The sequence below is a fragment of the Mustela lutreola genome, chromosome 1 (assembly GCF_030435805.1).
Source record: "Mustela lutreola isolate mMusLut2 chromosome 1, mMusLut2.pri, whole genome shotgun sequence".
In the NCBI taxonomy this organism is placed as follows: Eukaryota; Metazoa; Chordata; class Mammalia; order Carnivora; family Mustelidae; genus Mustela; species Mustela lutreola.
The window spans coordinates 116829671-116845948 of NC_081290.1; the positions used below are offsets into that span (position 1 = coordinate 116829671).

Genomic DNA, 16278 nt, shown 5'->3' on the forward strand with positions numbered 1-16278 from the left:
CCTGCTGAGCAGAGAGCCCGATGCGGGACTCAATCCCAGGACCCTGAGATCATGACCTGAGCCGAAGGCAGCGGCTTAACCCACTGAGCCACCCAGGCGCCCTATACTGTCCTTTAATGGAGAACTCGATTACAATAAATTCTGCTTCTTAGATAATTTTACAGCAAGGCTTACTTACAATCATCCTACAAGAGATACATACATCCATGCACTCATGCACATCCTACTTTCAAACTAATCTTCTCCAGTGTATTTTTCAAATGCTTGAATTGTGTTTCTTTCTATTCAGGAACTTATGAATACAGAGATACAATATAAATCTTCTCCCTATCATAGTCATCCAATTGCCAGTGGTCTGTAAAATACAGACTCAACAAATTAACTTTTGTTAGACCTGAATTTTCTACTTCCTACAATAGTAACTTTAAGCAGAATAGTGTTCAAGATAATATAATTTTGAGTTATACTGTTATTAGGCAAAAATCGACGCTTATACTTTAGAGAAAACTATATGAAAATAGTCTAATAAATGTACTCAATCATCAGACAATATACTGTCTTCCTTTTTTCTCCCCAAGATATTAAACCAACAGAATAAGAAAACATTTAAAGGAAAGGAGAATTATTACTAAAAGAAGCAGCTAATATTCATTTTGTTTTAATTATATGCCAGACACTCTGGCAACACTGTCTCACTTAACCCTTAAGATAATTCAGGGTTAGGAACTTATATGGTGTGATTAACCATCAAACAATTAATGCTTTAAATTAATGCTTTAAATGTGTAAACAATGGACTCAATCTTCCAGAACTACCCTGTAATAGTATTACGTCTGTTTGGCTCCAAAGTCTTGATATTTCAGTATGATGCTATAAAATATCTACAATATGCCAAACTTTCCTAGGTGTTTCAAATACATTTAATTTAGTTAGTACAATAATTTCGATGAGTAGATATTAGTATCTCTGTTGAACAGATAAGAAAACTGTAACTCAGAGAGACTTAAATATATCTTTTAATGTCACACACTTAAGTTATGGACAAAGATAAGTATTGCAGTTTTCATTTGAACCTATACAAACTGTTTTTTTTTTTTTTTAATGTATTTATTTGACAGAGAGAAAGCACAAGCAGAGGGAGCAGTAGAGGGAGAGGGAGAAACAGGCTCCCCGCTGAGCAGGAAGCCTGACAAAGGGTTCTATCCCAGGACCCCTGGAACATGACCTGAGCTGAAGGCAGATGCTTAACTGACTGAACCACCCAGGCGCCCCCACAGCTGTACATTCTGATATAAGAGCAACTGTCCTGGTTCCAAATTACCCAAGACGAATAATAGAAATAGTGACAAGTAATCAGGAGAAAACTCAGTAAGGGAGCGGGTAGGAAGTACTAGGAGTGAGGTCTTTGAGTCCAACAGGTTATGTGTAGAGACACTTTAAGTTGTCTATTTTGGAAGAGATTTACTGATTAATTAATCCATTCACACATTTTTCAACAAATACTTTTTAAGTGCCTACTATGTGCCAGTCACTGGGAACATAGTGTTCAAAGAAATAAGCTTCCAGTTGAGAACTAAGAAGACTAAGTTAACTAAGGCTTACTGGGTGTGACACGAGGAAGAAAATAAAGAAATAGAAATACAAAGTACAAAATTTTTAAAATCTTTACCATTTACTAGGTGTCTGACCTTTCTTCTTCTTCTTTTTTTTTTTTTTGTAATTTAATTACTTTGGATTTTTAAAATTTCTACATAATGACATTTGACAATTTCTTTTTTTCTTTCTTTCCTGTTTGTCTCTCTAATAATGAATCAGAAACTATTAAAGTGGCCAAAACTATTTTCCTAGCCCCTGGAAGACTCAGGGATGCCCTTTCCTTGAGGAATCATCAGTGTTTTGCAGCCATGATGTTAGTATGTGGTTTCACAGGGGGAAACAGTGGAAAACCATGCTTGAAACTGGTCATGTTCTCAATCACTTCAGGTTGTGCTAAGGCAGGTGCTTGTGACAAATTTATATCACTTTGACATGGGAACTTTCCAACCACATGATAAGAATCCATTTCCCTGGCAAGAACATGGATGGATACCTTATGTCTCCTTGGGGCATCTATTGCCAACATTTCCTTGTAGAACTTGATGATATCATCCCTAGTAGGTGTGTTTAAATTACTCCTGTATTATCTCTGTCAAGATTATATTGCTGCAAGATGATTTCCCCCAATATTTAGCACACTCTGCAGATAGTTTCTTTGGTTTGTCTAGTCAATGAATTGCTAATGACTGATTGTGTTTTTGAAAAGCCTCTTCTGTCATGTCCTCTCTGGACTTCCCCATGGCTAATAAGAAAGCTTCCACTCTAGTTTCTATTCTAGGTAGTGAGGTGACTTTTCTGACTGGGTGAAGAATTGCAAGCCCTGCATGCTAATGGCTTTACATGGCCCACTGATGATGATAAGCCTAGCTGCTCGCTGTTGCACAGGTTGTTGAAGAAGCAAGGCTCACACCTGATCTAATAGAAGAGGTCTAGAAATATATTCTCTGAGATGCTCTGCATGTCTGTCTGTTGATATATCTCAATGCCGCAGTTATTGTGAACTTCATTCCTCTGCTGATAAACAAACCATCCAGTGTCAGGGAGTTGAACTTCTCCACATGGAACCAGCTGACTTGGAAGGAGAAAGTTCATAGGAGTATGTTCAATAATGATGTCTTCAACCATCTGCATAATTCCTAGTGCAGCCTGCTTTGTCATGTTTCCATGGAGAAGGGCTTTAGTGTGCAGCCATGGCAGGAGCTGAGATAGAAAGGCCTTAAGAGTGATATCACTCAGAGCTGCTTTTAATTCATCTTAATTCAGGCCACTTCAGTCAGCAGCAAGGTGTGGTGGTGAGCTGCTCAGCTTGGAAATTGTTAGGGGAGCACATAGATGCCTCCTTGATAATTTTGAATCTTTTTACATCAATCTCAAAGGCAGCCATTTTTTGAAAAATTTTCTTTAGCAAAACTGGCTGCTTGTCATCATCACTGTAACCTTTCATAGAGAGATACATCCCATAGACGGTATTTTGGAGGTCAGAGCTCAAGACTGTTAGCTCTGCTACATATGCATATTCACTGAGAGAGTCTTTGAGGATTTAAGAAACTCAAGGTACCAATAGGCCATATTACAGTACAAGGGATCCGCATAAGCAAATGGGCTGAAAAAGTCAAAGTTGAGACAAGCTTCCAGCATGAAAAACTTAACCATCTTGTTTGAGCAAGTGTTTGCTTATAGCTGCATCCTTAATGAGAGAAGTATATGGTGCCATTTCCTTTTCTAAAGATAAAAGTCTCAAAAATTTGTAGGAATAAATTCATTCCTAATTGGAAGCTTAAATTTCTCATTCAGGTCAGCATTTTGCCATTTCTTAATGACTTTATCTGGTACAGATTCTTGCTTGTACTGGGTTCTATACTACTCTTCTGCGCGATCAGTTTTTCCCTCAAGACTTGGAAACTATTGCAACCCACACATTTTCTGGTCTGAGTTTATACAGATCCATCTATTTTAAGGCAGATCTAAATTCTTCCAGTAAATATTCAGCTGCGAGCACTTCTTCTAGGTGATAAGAATGCAATATTCCTGCAATCTAGCTTATGGTCTCTATATTTAAACCAAAAAAAAAAAAAAAAAAAACCCAAAAAACAGAATTCAAGACTTTGCGCTCTTGGAAAACCCACTCTTGAGGTCATTCTGCACATAGCTGAACCATGTGCAAAATTATATCTTCAACATGTAATAATTCTTCCTCAGTCAAGTCCACATTAATGATAAAACAAAACAAAACATAAAACCTGGACGCTCTTTCCTTCTGCCCACAAACAAGAGTATTTACCCAGCCCTTTAAGATCTGACAGACTTCCAGGACCTTCATGCCCAATGAGATGACTAAGATTTGACCTGAAGGTCAGATATGGGAAATGTCACAAAAAAGATTCCTAAAATCCTTACAGGGTACTATTTTTTAAAGTTGTTTAAGATATTCTTGGAAAGGGTGTTCAGGAAACTCTGGGAATAGTATATTTTTGTTCTCAACTTCAGGAAGTAACTTTACCACCAAACTAGTCAAATCATCTAAAGATTCACACAGATAGCCATTAAGTTGGATGAATAGAGTACAATTTCAGAAAGTTCTTGCCTTACATCAGTGTCTTTTTGGTTTGGTTCAGTCTTTAAAATATATTTGTTACCTGTCCCAAATTTGCTGAAGGGATTCCCCATAGCTTTTCCAAATGAAAGATTTTCCAGGCATCATTCATCATGGTTTTCTCATGTTTTGAATCAACTGCATTCATCTCTCTGTCTTTGCAATTCTCATCAAACAAGGGACACAGGAAAAATCGTGCAAACTAGACTACCAGTTTATTATAAAAGCCTCTAATTCAGAACAGCCAGATGGAAAAGATGCACAGGGCAAGGCCACTCTTCCCAAACCTCCATGTTTTCACCAACCTGGCAGTTTTTGACATTTCTGAGATTCCTTAGTATCTGAGTACTTCAGTTTCCTCACACAAAAAATTAGAAGAATATTGCTGCTTAATTTATATGGTTGTCATAAACATTAAAATAAGTGATGAAGACTAATATGTGTTAGTACATGTAAACCATTTAGGAGGACTGTCTGACTTCAATAAATATTAGTATTAAGCATTTCATAAATGTTGGCTGTTATGATGATGAGTCATGTTTCCTATTAACATTAAAGCATATTACCAAAGTTTATTCAAGGTACAGCTAGCTCTTAACAGGTATTATTAATTAGATCTACTAACCGGAGCAAGTCTTTTTCCAACAGGTTTCTGTTCAAAACAAGGTCAACTGGAGCTCTCAAAATTTTCCTAACATTCTTAATTAATTTTCTATTATCTTTGAGACAACTTTCAATAAATCCACTTCTCTTAGTAAGACTGACATGCTGCATTCTTCTGTTCAGCAGCATATCTCTTGTGTCTTAGAAACTACTAGGTGATCCACAGTTCTGTCAAAAATATGAGTGCTAGAAAAATCCTAAGGACATAGAGGAGAAAACCAATTTCTCGATTTCAGAACTGAACTGAGATTAGAAGGGGAGATTGTTTCACTTCATACAATATTTTAAATCATTATTAAATTACTTGGCTCAGTCAGTCGTGTGACTGATTCCTGGCTTTGGCTCACACTGCTCTCAGTGTGCTGAAACTGAACTCCAGGATCTCTGCCCTCAGTGTAGGGTCTGTTGGGATTTTTTCCCTCTCTCTCCCCCTCTGCCAATCCCCCTGGCTCATGGGCTTTCACTCTCTCTCTCTCTCTCTTTCTCTAAAATAAGTAAATAAAGTCTTTTAAACATTATTTGAAACACCACATTTACTATCAGTGGCACTTTTGACACTTCGGAAGGCACTTCTCTAGCCTGCTCTTCATACCTTATACATGAATATACTTAACTAGATGATGTGTAAATTACTCTCTCAAGACCATACAGCTAGCTAATGGAGGAATCTGTACCAAAAGCCCTTCTCCTGGTTGTTGTTCAAGCATGGAACCAACTCATCATCACATATAGTGGCAACTGGCGACCACAGTTACAGCTGATGCCAGACTGGGAGACATTTTACTCAGGGACAGTTTCACTACACCTCTACCCACAAAGGTCAGATTTTAAAACATCAGTTTTTTAAATCTTTTTTTTTTAAAGATTTTATTTATTTATTTGACAGAGAGAGATCACAAGTAGAGAGAGGTAGGCAGAGAGAGAGAGGGAAGCAGGCTCCCTGCTGAGCAGAGAGCCCGATGCGGGCCTCGATCCCAGGACCCTGAGATCATGACCTGAGCCGAAGGCAGCGGCTTAACCCACTGAGCCACCCAGGCGCTCTAAAACATCAGTTTTATAAAAGAAAATCTCTGCACAGAATATCCAAGTCATTTTCTCATAAAAATTCATGATATTTAAAATTCATAAATGAAAACAACAATTTTAAATGTTAATTTCATAAATTAAAATGTGCCTATTTGCAGTTAACCCACTACAAACATTCTGTATCAGTTTTAAGATATACATATTTATAATTACCTTCTTTAGGGAGAAATTCATGTGTGTCATAGTAGTAGTGAGCCTCAAGATGGAAACTGCTACATTTTTAAAACATCAAATTATAATGAAGATAGAATAAACCCTGCTATTCTGAAAAATGTATTTTCTTACTATTCACCTTTGTAGTTCAGAAATTGGAGAAACAGTCTCCAATGTTTCTCACAATTAACAGCCTTATCTCCTTGTCAGTAAAATTATCTCCAGAACAATAGTCTATATTACCAAACTATTTATAACAGAATGGAATAGTAATTCTTATGCTGTTTCATTGCGCACTCACAAATTTGAAGAAATGTTAACCAAAAATAATTATTATAATAATTATTTTGACATTTTGAGCAGATACTCTAGCTCTCTCTGGAGAGGAAACAGGGTGTGTTTTTCACTTGATCTCAAGTACTCAATTCATCTTTCTCATATGATCTCTAAATAAAAATAAGGAGTTGATTCATTCAATTCTAGTCTTCAAGGTGCTGAAGAGTTATTATTATACAATGAATCATTTTTCTTTTGTTAAATCAATTATAGGAGAACTCAAACAGAAAGGGATCCTGCCAATAAGTAATCTGGGCAGAGTTTAGAAAGTATACATTTCATTTAAAGCATTGATCAGCAATTCGTAATTTTTAAAACTTAAATTCACAAAGTCCTCTTTGATTCTGTAACAGTTGTACATATATAAGGGTGAGAAATTTTACTCTTACATACAGGTCCTATCAATGGACTTTTTGGAATAAGAGAGGTTGAGATTAATGAGCTTATTATAATTCATTAGAAAGTGGTATGTGGATGACTGCCTACTTTAATTAGTTTTATTACTGTAGGAAATTGTTTCATATGCCAGGCTCATCACCAAGCACGCCTGGAAAACATTAGAGCAGTAATCAGACTTGATATGAGGTACCTTTCATTAGGCAGTATGGCTAATGGCACTTATAATGAACAAGGAGGGTATTAAAAAGACAGACATGACAGCATTCAGCAAAAAGGAATTTATCAGATCAACTATTTTTGTGAAGCAGAATGCAAAGTACAGTATTTCAAAATACTGTTATGACATACAGGGTGCAAGATTCATAATTATGGAAAAAGACTTAAGTATCTCAGGTTCATCTAATAAATCTCAATACAAATTTTTGATGATTCATATGTTATTAGAAAATGTTAGTAATCAGATTTTTTAAAAAAGTAATCCTTCAAATGGTATTTCTTTTTTAAATTTAATCTTTTCAGTGTTCCAATATTCATTGTTTATGCAGCACACCCAGTGCTGCATGCACTACGTGCCCTCCTTAATACCCACCACCAGGCTCACCCATTCCCCCCACCATTCTCCCCTCCAAAACCCTCAGTTTGTTTCTCAGAGTCCACAGCCTCTGGTGCTTCGTCTCCCTTTCTGACTTCCCCCAATTCACTTTTCCTTTCCTTCTCCTAATGTCCTCCATGTTGTTCCTTATACTCCACAAGTAAATGAAATGTTATGATAATTGACTCTCTCTGCTTGACTTATTTCACTCAGCATAATCTCCTCCAGTCCTGTCCATGTTCATACTAAAGTTGATTATACATCCTTTCTGGTGGAGGCATAATATTCCATTATATATATGAACCATATCTTCTTAACCCTCACCACCCCAAGAAATAATACACCTATGACTTTGATCAAATAAAAAAAAAGCAAGTCACAGTCTGAAAGAACCAAATTCAATTATAAAACATTTCAGAATAGAGGTAAATGAAAAATTATTAACATATTCCATAGGAACTGACTGAGTTCTTTTGTAAGTTCATCTTATAAAAATATTTTTTGAATGTTAATAATTTTAACCTATATTCAAAATTAAGCTTAAAAACATTTCATATTTAATATTTTGGCCTTTTGTAAGTATTAGAAGTTACACTCAAAACTTAAGTTGAAAATAAAGGAAATTCTATGCATCTCTGTCTCAGTCCTAAGACACAAATACCACCCATAACTTACCAATTTTATTTTGCCATACCTTGTTAAGTAGTGTTTAGGCAGCACAATTCTCATTTCACTGATCAAGAAATGAACATTATATTCTTTTTTACATATATTGAGAGCATGTTTCTGACTACTCAATCTAACCCTTACTTTTATGAGTACATTCTTCCAATATTTAAAATTATTCCTGAAAATATGTCCAAGACATTCTAATATATCTTCTGCTGTTATAGAAAAGATGTTATCATAATTTCATGCAGGTAACTGCAATTTCTGGCACCTCTTCTACTATATATATATATATATATATATATATATTTATTTATTTATTTATTTTTTACTGGAAATATTCTAATTACAAAGCATTATAGTTCAATCGACTATCAATTAGCAATGAATGCAGAAATTATCAGAAGTCCCTTTCCATTCAGTATAGATATTATCTATGTCAGATAAAGTCTAACTTTAAAAACATTGTTAATAGGTGTAAAGGCATTTATCTGTATCCTTCTCTTCCTGAGTAGTCTTGTTAAAACAACAACAAGCAAACCTAACCATCATCACTAATAATGACAGACACCACATACATCTCAGAGCTAAATCTCAACAAGTACTTTTAGTGTCCTAAAAAAAGTTGCTTGCCTATGGTTTACCAGTAGTTCCCAAAATTACAGTGTAAATATCCTGATTCCCTATTCTATGACAGATTCAGCATAAAAGTCTGCCATCTATTGCTTTTGCTAAAATCAAAAAGCATCATAAAATTAAACAACACATATGCTGCAAATTAAGATGACTGGTATTAGAAATGATGGCTGTTCTGTATTCGTTTAAAAAAAGATTACTCTTTTTGGATTATATTCCATTTTGTTTGCAATACAGATTACTGATTAGTGGGTATAGTGAATATAAAAACTCCGGAGGAAAAAGAACATTTTTCTTTTTGGGTCATAAAAGGAAAGGATCTTCACAAGAAAAGACACTTAATAGATAAAATCATTTTTTAACACAATAAGAAAAGCCTACTTCTCTTTAAGAGGAAATCAATTGTAACAGACAAGTCTCAGTAATTCTGCCAGGATGTTCTTGAGATTAGAGAATGATTTGAGGCTTCATTTTATCTGCTACACCACAACTCAAAGGTTTGAAAACTACAATAACTTAAACCTAAGCATAGAAACATTTTTAAGTAAAAAAAAGCTGATGATTGATTGATTGAACTGCCACACACACACACATTTCCTTCTCAATTTCCAAAGACAGTGAAATATATTCATTTTGTTCCAGTAGTGAGTCTAGGTTATATCTGACATTTTATGTGAGAAACTTTGCTTTTTAGCATACATAAAAGTCATCAATAAATAATAAACAAGTATCTAGGGCGCCTGGGTGGCTCAGTGGGTTAAGCCGCTGCCTTCGACTCAGGTCATGATCTCAGGGTCCTGGGATCAAGTCCCGCATCGGGCTCTCTGCTACCTAGGCAGGGAGCCTGCTTCCCTCTCTCTCTCTCTCTGCCTGCCTCTCTCTCCATCTACTTGTGATCTCTCTGTCAAATAAATAAATAAAATCTTTAAAAAAAATAAACAAGTATCTGGCGAGTCATCCATTCCTCATTAAAAACTGGTCTTAATTTTAATAATGAATAATAATTAATGTGACGTTTGCTGTATGTTTACTCTCACATTTTTTCTCTCACATTTTTATGAAACCACTGTGAACTTTTATAAATATATTGATTTGAAAACAAAACTCTAATAATAATCCTCATTTTCTCCCTAAAACAACATCTTTGAAAAATAAGGCTAGGAAAATCTCTAAGAAATAATGGAATGTATTTGTAATTTAGTATTTTAATTATATGTTATACACTTTATGAAGATAATTTTCTTTTTTTTTAATTACAAAAATGTTATGAACATTTTTGTTTTGTTTTGAGACCAAATGTTCTGAGTGAAAAGACAATGTAAAACTATCGCTTATGAGCAGAAAAATTTAATTTTTTTGTCTTAGTCTGATTGCACCTGGGATTTAGACAAATATCAAAACTTGGGGGTCCATATAGGCAAAATTTATACTGATTATATGTTTTAGCTCCTGTCAGCTGCCTCTGGTAATGACACCTAAGAATCATTTCATGATACTAATTTGTTATAACAATGTAGAAACAGGAAACCAGAGGATACATCAAGCAAAGTTGTGCATAAAAAGAAAAACAAGTATTATCTGCTGAGGTTCCAAGGGAAATTCAATCCCATGCCAATATCAAGATCTGTAAAAATGACACAAAATTGAAAAACTTAAATTAAACCACCATATCCATTATGGACCAACACAGCAAATTTGAAAGTTCCACATTTAAAATAGCACCTAAATTTTATGAAAGTATCAATTTTATTCTATTTCTTTGTTTCCTTTCCTTTCCTTTTTTTTTGGGGGGGGGTATAGTTGGCACGCAATGTTACATCAGTTTCAGCTGTACAACACAGTGATTTCACGAGTTTGTACATTATTCTATGTTCACCACAAGTGTAGATACCATCTATCACCTACAACACTATTACAATATCACTGACTATAGTCCTTATGCTGTGCCTTTTATTCCAGTAACTTATTCATTCCATAACTGGAAAGCTGTGTGTCCCATGACTGTTTAGTCATATTACCTGTCTCCCCACCTTCCTCCCAGTTGACAACCATTAGTTTTCTGTATTCATGGTCTGATTATTTGTTTGTTTTTTAATTCCACATATGAGTGAAATCATATGGTATTTATCTTTCTCAGTCTATCTTATGTCACTTAGCATAATACACTCTAAGTCCATCCATGCTATCACAAATGACAAGGTCTTATCCCTGTTTATGACTATATAACATTCTATTTTATATATATATATATATTTACATATATATATATATATATACACACACACACATACATACATACACACACACACACACAAAGTGGAATATACATAGTGAATATATCCAATATATATATATTATATATATATATCTCCAATATATCATATATATCATATATATATATATATATATATGGCCATATATGTATCTCTCACATCTTCTTTATGCAATTGTCTATTATTAGATACTTAAGTTGCTTTCATATCTTGGTTACTGTAGATGATGCTACAGTAACCATAGGGGTTCATATATCTTTTCAAATTAGTGTCTTTGTTTCTTTGGATAAATAATAGCAGACAGAGGAGGGCATTACATAATGATAAAGGAATCAATCTAACAAGACTAATAGCATAATCACAATGGTATGAAACTAGAAATAAATTACAAGAAAAAAATAGGAAAAAGCACAAATATGTGGAGGCTAAACAACATGATGCAAAAAAAAAAAAAATCAACAGGTCAACAGAGCAATCAAAGAAGAAATAAAAAACAAACGAATATGAAGAAAATGAAAATGAAAACACAACCACCCAAAATCTTTGGGAACAAAGAAAGCAGTTCTAAGAGGGAGATACAGAATGATAGAGGCCTACCTCAAGAAACAAGAAAAAGCTCAAATAAACATTTTAACCTTAGACCTAAAGAACTAGAAAAGAACAAACAAAGCCCAAGGTGAGTAGAAGGAAGGAAATAATAAAGATCTGAGCTCAAATAAATGAGATAGAGACTAAAAATCAATAGAAAAAAATCAATGATACCAAGAGCTGGTTCTTTGAAGAGATAAACAAAATTGATAAACCCTTAGCCAGATTCATCAGGAAAAAAAAGAGAGAGAGAAGGAAAAAGCACCCAAATAAAATCAGAAACAAGAGAGAAGTAACAACTGACACCACAGAAATATAAAGGATCATAAGAGAATACTACAAAAAACTATATGTATAAATTGGACAACCTAAAACTAGAATAGATAAATTCCTAAAAACATACAATCTTCCAAAACTGAATTAAAAAGAAATAGAAAATCTAAACAGACCAATTACTAGTAATAGAACTGAACTGGTCATCAAAAAACAACAAAAAAATAAAAGCCCAAACCAGACAGATTCACACGTGAATTCTACCAAACATTTAAACAAGAATTAATAATTATTCTCTACTTCTTTGGTTCTTATTGCTTGACATTTTCTAAAGACAATCATTTTATTTAGTAAAAAGGTGTTAACGCTCTGTCTCTAGTTAGGAGGAAAAGAATAGAATGAACAATTAGTATATTTTAATTTCTACCAAATCAACTATAAATGTGTATTACATAAATGAGTTAATAAAGGTATTTTCATTTAAAAACACCATTTCTGCATAAAAATTTGTTCACTCTATGTTATTTGAAGGAAAATATATGATTATCAAATCATCAGCAAGAAAAATAACAATTATATATAACAAATAATAAAAAATAATTTTTAATTCTTTGAACATTTGGATTATGTGCCTGGGTGGTTTAGTCAGTTAATTGTCTGCCTTTGGCTCAGGTCATGATCCTAGGGTCCTGGGATGGAGTCCCACATTGTGCTCTCTGCTTAGCGGGGAGTCTGCTTCTCCCCGCCCTCACCCCGCTCATACTCTCTCCCTTGCATGCTCTATCTCCCTGAAAAAAATAAATGAAATCTTAAGAACTAAACAAAACAAAAACCCTTTTGGGTTACAAATTTAATAAATCAAAATAATTGTCTTACACATATTTTATAAACAAATATCATTTGAAATGAAGAATAGCTCATACCTTAATTATGATTTGGAGATTTTACCTTAAAGATAAGAATGTTATGGTCCAGGAACATCTGGGTTTCTCAGGGGGTTAAGCCTCTGCCTTCAGCTTAGGTCATGATCTCAGGGTCCAGGAATCGAGTTCCACATTGGGCTCTCTGCTCAGCGGGGAGCCTGCTTCCCCACCCCCCTGCCTGCCTCTCTGCCTGCCTCTCTGCCTGCTTGCAATCTCTCTCTCTCTGTCAAATAAATAAATATAATCTTAAAAAAAAAAAAAGAATGTTATGGTTGTACTCCCTCCACATTTATATGTTGAAGCCTTAACCACAAATGTGATGGTATTTGGAGGTGAAGCCGTTGGGAGGTAATTAGATGAGGTCATGAGGCTAGGGCCCTCATAATGACATTACTGTCCTTCTAAGAAGCACTAGAAAAATGAACACCCACACACAGAGACACACACCCCACACACATAGACTGCCTGGACACACACAAGAGAGGTCTCTCTCTCCCTCCCTTACGCTCTCTCTTTCTCTCCTTCTGACCTGTGAGAATACAATGAGAAGGAGACATCTGCAAGTCAGGCAAAGACCCTCACAAGGAACCAAAGTTGCTGGTACCTTGCTTGTGGACTTCCTAGCCTCCAAAACGGTGAGATACAGGCATCTGTTGGTTTAACCCATGCAGTTTGTGGTATTTAGTTAAAGCAGCCAGAGCTAAGATAAAAAACAACGTGGGTAAATTAGGATAATTTATGTAAAAATTAGCAACATATAATACTTAAAAATTATAGCTATATAAAGGTTAAATAACCAATAATGCATTGAAAATTTCACTGCTATATTTATGATAGCAAAAGTAGTCCCACAAAAATAATTTCTGTATTTGCAGGATAATCATAAGCTTTTGGATTTTAAAAAAGGCAAACTCTTGCCTCTAGCATTTTTTTTTGAAACAGATGAAAAACATCAAAACTGCTATCACCCTAACTCAAGTGGTAGATTTCATTTGCATTATTATTCAGATGACTCAATTCAGATTTTTAGTAAACTACTGAGCAAAACATTTCATTCGACTATGTCAAAACTCAATTTATTTGTCATTGCATGTGGCTATGCATTTTGAGTACGTACATGTGTGAAAAAGAAAAAAGCTGGTGAGAGAGAAAGAGTGAAACAATTGAGTAGGAGAGGAGAAGAGAAGGCACCAGTGAAAGAGATTTGGAGGACTCTGAGGGGCAGTAGAGGAGGAGAGAATGAGAGAAAGAAAAAGGGAAGACAGTGGGTGCTACAGTGGATGGTAACTACCCAGCACACTAAAGGGTATACATAAATAATAGTTAATATAAGGAATATAACTTGAATTGAGGTTTTCCTTTAGTATTTGAGGTTAATGGTAAGACACTGAAGATTCTGTTTGGTAAAGCATTCTCTGACATATATCTTACTATTGAAATATTGATCGAAATGACCCATGACCCAGTCTAAAAATGGTAATCCTTATGCGCCTTAATTTTTCTTTTCTTTTCTTTTTTTTTCTTTTTTTTTAATACAGTTTTTTAACTTTTCACTCCCATATTTAGTAGCAAACCTTTACTAAATGCTCTATTAATTACCTGTAGCTGTGTAAAAAATTAAATGGAACAAGTATCTGTCACCTCAGGAATCTGGGTGTTTCTCAGCTGGGTGTGGCTTAGGTCGCATGAGGTTAAATCAGTATGTAAGTCAGGGATGTAGTCTTTTCCAGTAGAGACTAGAGATAGGAGATCCTTTACTAAGCTCACTCACGTGGGTGTCATCACAGATCTGCCTCAGGACATGGAAGATTCTCCCTGGCCAAGTGAGCCAAGGGAAAGTGCAACAGAGTGTCCAAGAAAGGTAAACCTGTATATGAATGATCTAATATATCATACAGCTTTATAAAAAGCGTATTTTTTACAGTAATGTAGTTAATCATATCCATAGAGACATTCACCAACTAGCAGCCTTTTGAGCTCACTGAGTTAGGACAATCATTTGGTTTAGTTCAGCATCAGAAAACTGGAAATCAACTGATTCCTAGGCAGGAAAGAGATCATAGATAATCTTCAAAGCAGAAGAACTAACTGTTTAAACATATGGCATTACTTAGATCAGCAAAGAAATGGCAAATTTAAAATTCACATACAATCATATTATGATGCCTTCCAACAGGGGGGAAAGAAAGAAAAAAAAAAAAAAGGAAGGAAGGAAGAGAGAGAGAGAGAACCAAAAGATTTGTTCTGTATTTTCGCATTTTGCTTCTTCTGGAATTGTGAATGGCTACACGATGGCTAAATTACTTTGAGATTAGTTTTTCATACTGAAATATATATATATATACATATATACATATATATATATGTATATATATATATATGCAGAAAAGTAAATTTGTTGCATCACACCTTCCTCTAAATGTCCTTCTGTGGAATCAGTCCAGAAAGCTCTATAGAGCAAATATGCTAATGTTAACATAATGACTATCATGTGCATTTTTAAAAATCTGAATGATGCCCAGAGCATCTGTTATGTAGCTGGACATCATTCTCTAGTCCAATGCACAGCCATCAACTTGTTCAGTAGTACAGTTACATTTGACAGGTAATTTTTCTCAGGTTGAACTGAGTGCTAAGGTTGTGATAAATTGCTTTGACTCTCTTAAAGTACACAGGATAGATCACATCTCATATGAGCTGTAATGTACAAATTTAAGGGTACTAAGACCCCATAAATGTTTTATGTCTTTAAACTGTTCCTATTTCCGTATAAGTGGAAAAAAAGTAAGTATGAGTTACTGTCAGAATTTGTGAACACAGAGTAGTAGTCCAGAAAAAAAAATCAACTCCATGAAAATAGGTGTGTGTATAAAATTAAGTTTTAATACTAGGTGACACTTATCACATAATGATAAGGTCATTTTGATTATGATTTGCTTCATATTCTTTGTATACCATTTATTATATATAAATAATATATTCAAATAAATAGATTAATTGATGTTTGAGCATTGAGCTATTTCACTGCTCTTGACCTAGCTGTATCTAGTAATACTAAATGCCCATAATCCTAAAAATCTGAGTTTGTAAATAAAAAATTTGCATAAAGAAAATTTTACATGTACTGAGAAAACCATGTAAACAAGACTTTTAACAAGTTATTTTCATAAATAGGTATCCATCTGCATTAGACTCAACTGCTATGTTCAAATATGGGTAGACTGTTAAACTGAGATTCATGGATTTCATCTTTAGATTTTTGCCATACTACAAGGCCCCGATTTTTCCAAAATGTTTATTATAAAAGTTTCTGAATTATTTTATTAAAATTTAATATATCTGTTTTCTTCTTCTTCCAGTGCCTTCAATGAACCTGTCTACCCCCTTGGCTTCAACCACTACCTCTTAAAGGAAGCCATACAGCTAACTCCTAAACTACCTACATGTCCTCAGACAGATCATACTCCCCTCCAAATGTCAACCTTCTTTCTGCTCAGG

The 16278-nt window shown here is 34.6% G+C and overlaps 1 protein-coding gene and 1 pseudogene across 2 annotated transcripts in view; both read right to left on the bottom strand.

The window, feature by feature from the left end:
- The window catches only part of CCSER1 (coiled-coil serine rich protein 1), a 753833-nt gene that overhangs the window by 132929 nt on the left and 604626 nt on the right, over positions 1-16278 (bottom strand). The gene's annotated exons all lie outside the window — the stretch shown is intronic.
- On the bottom strand, positions 1723-4301 carry LOC131818673 (insulin-degrading enzyme-like; annotated as a pseudogene).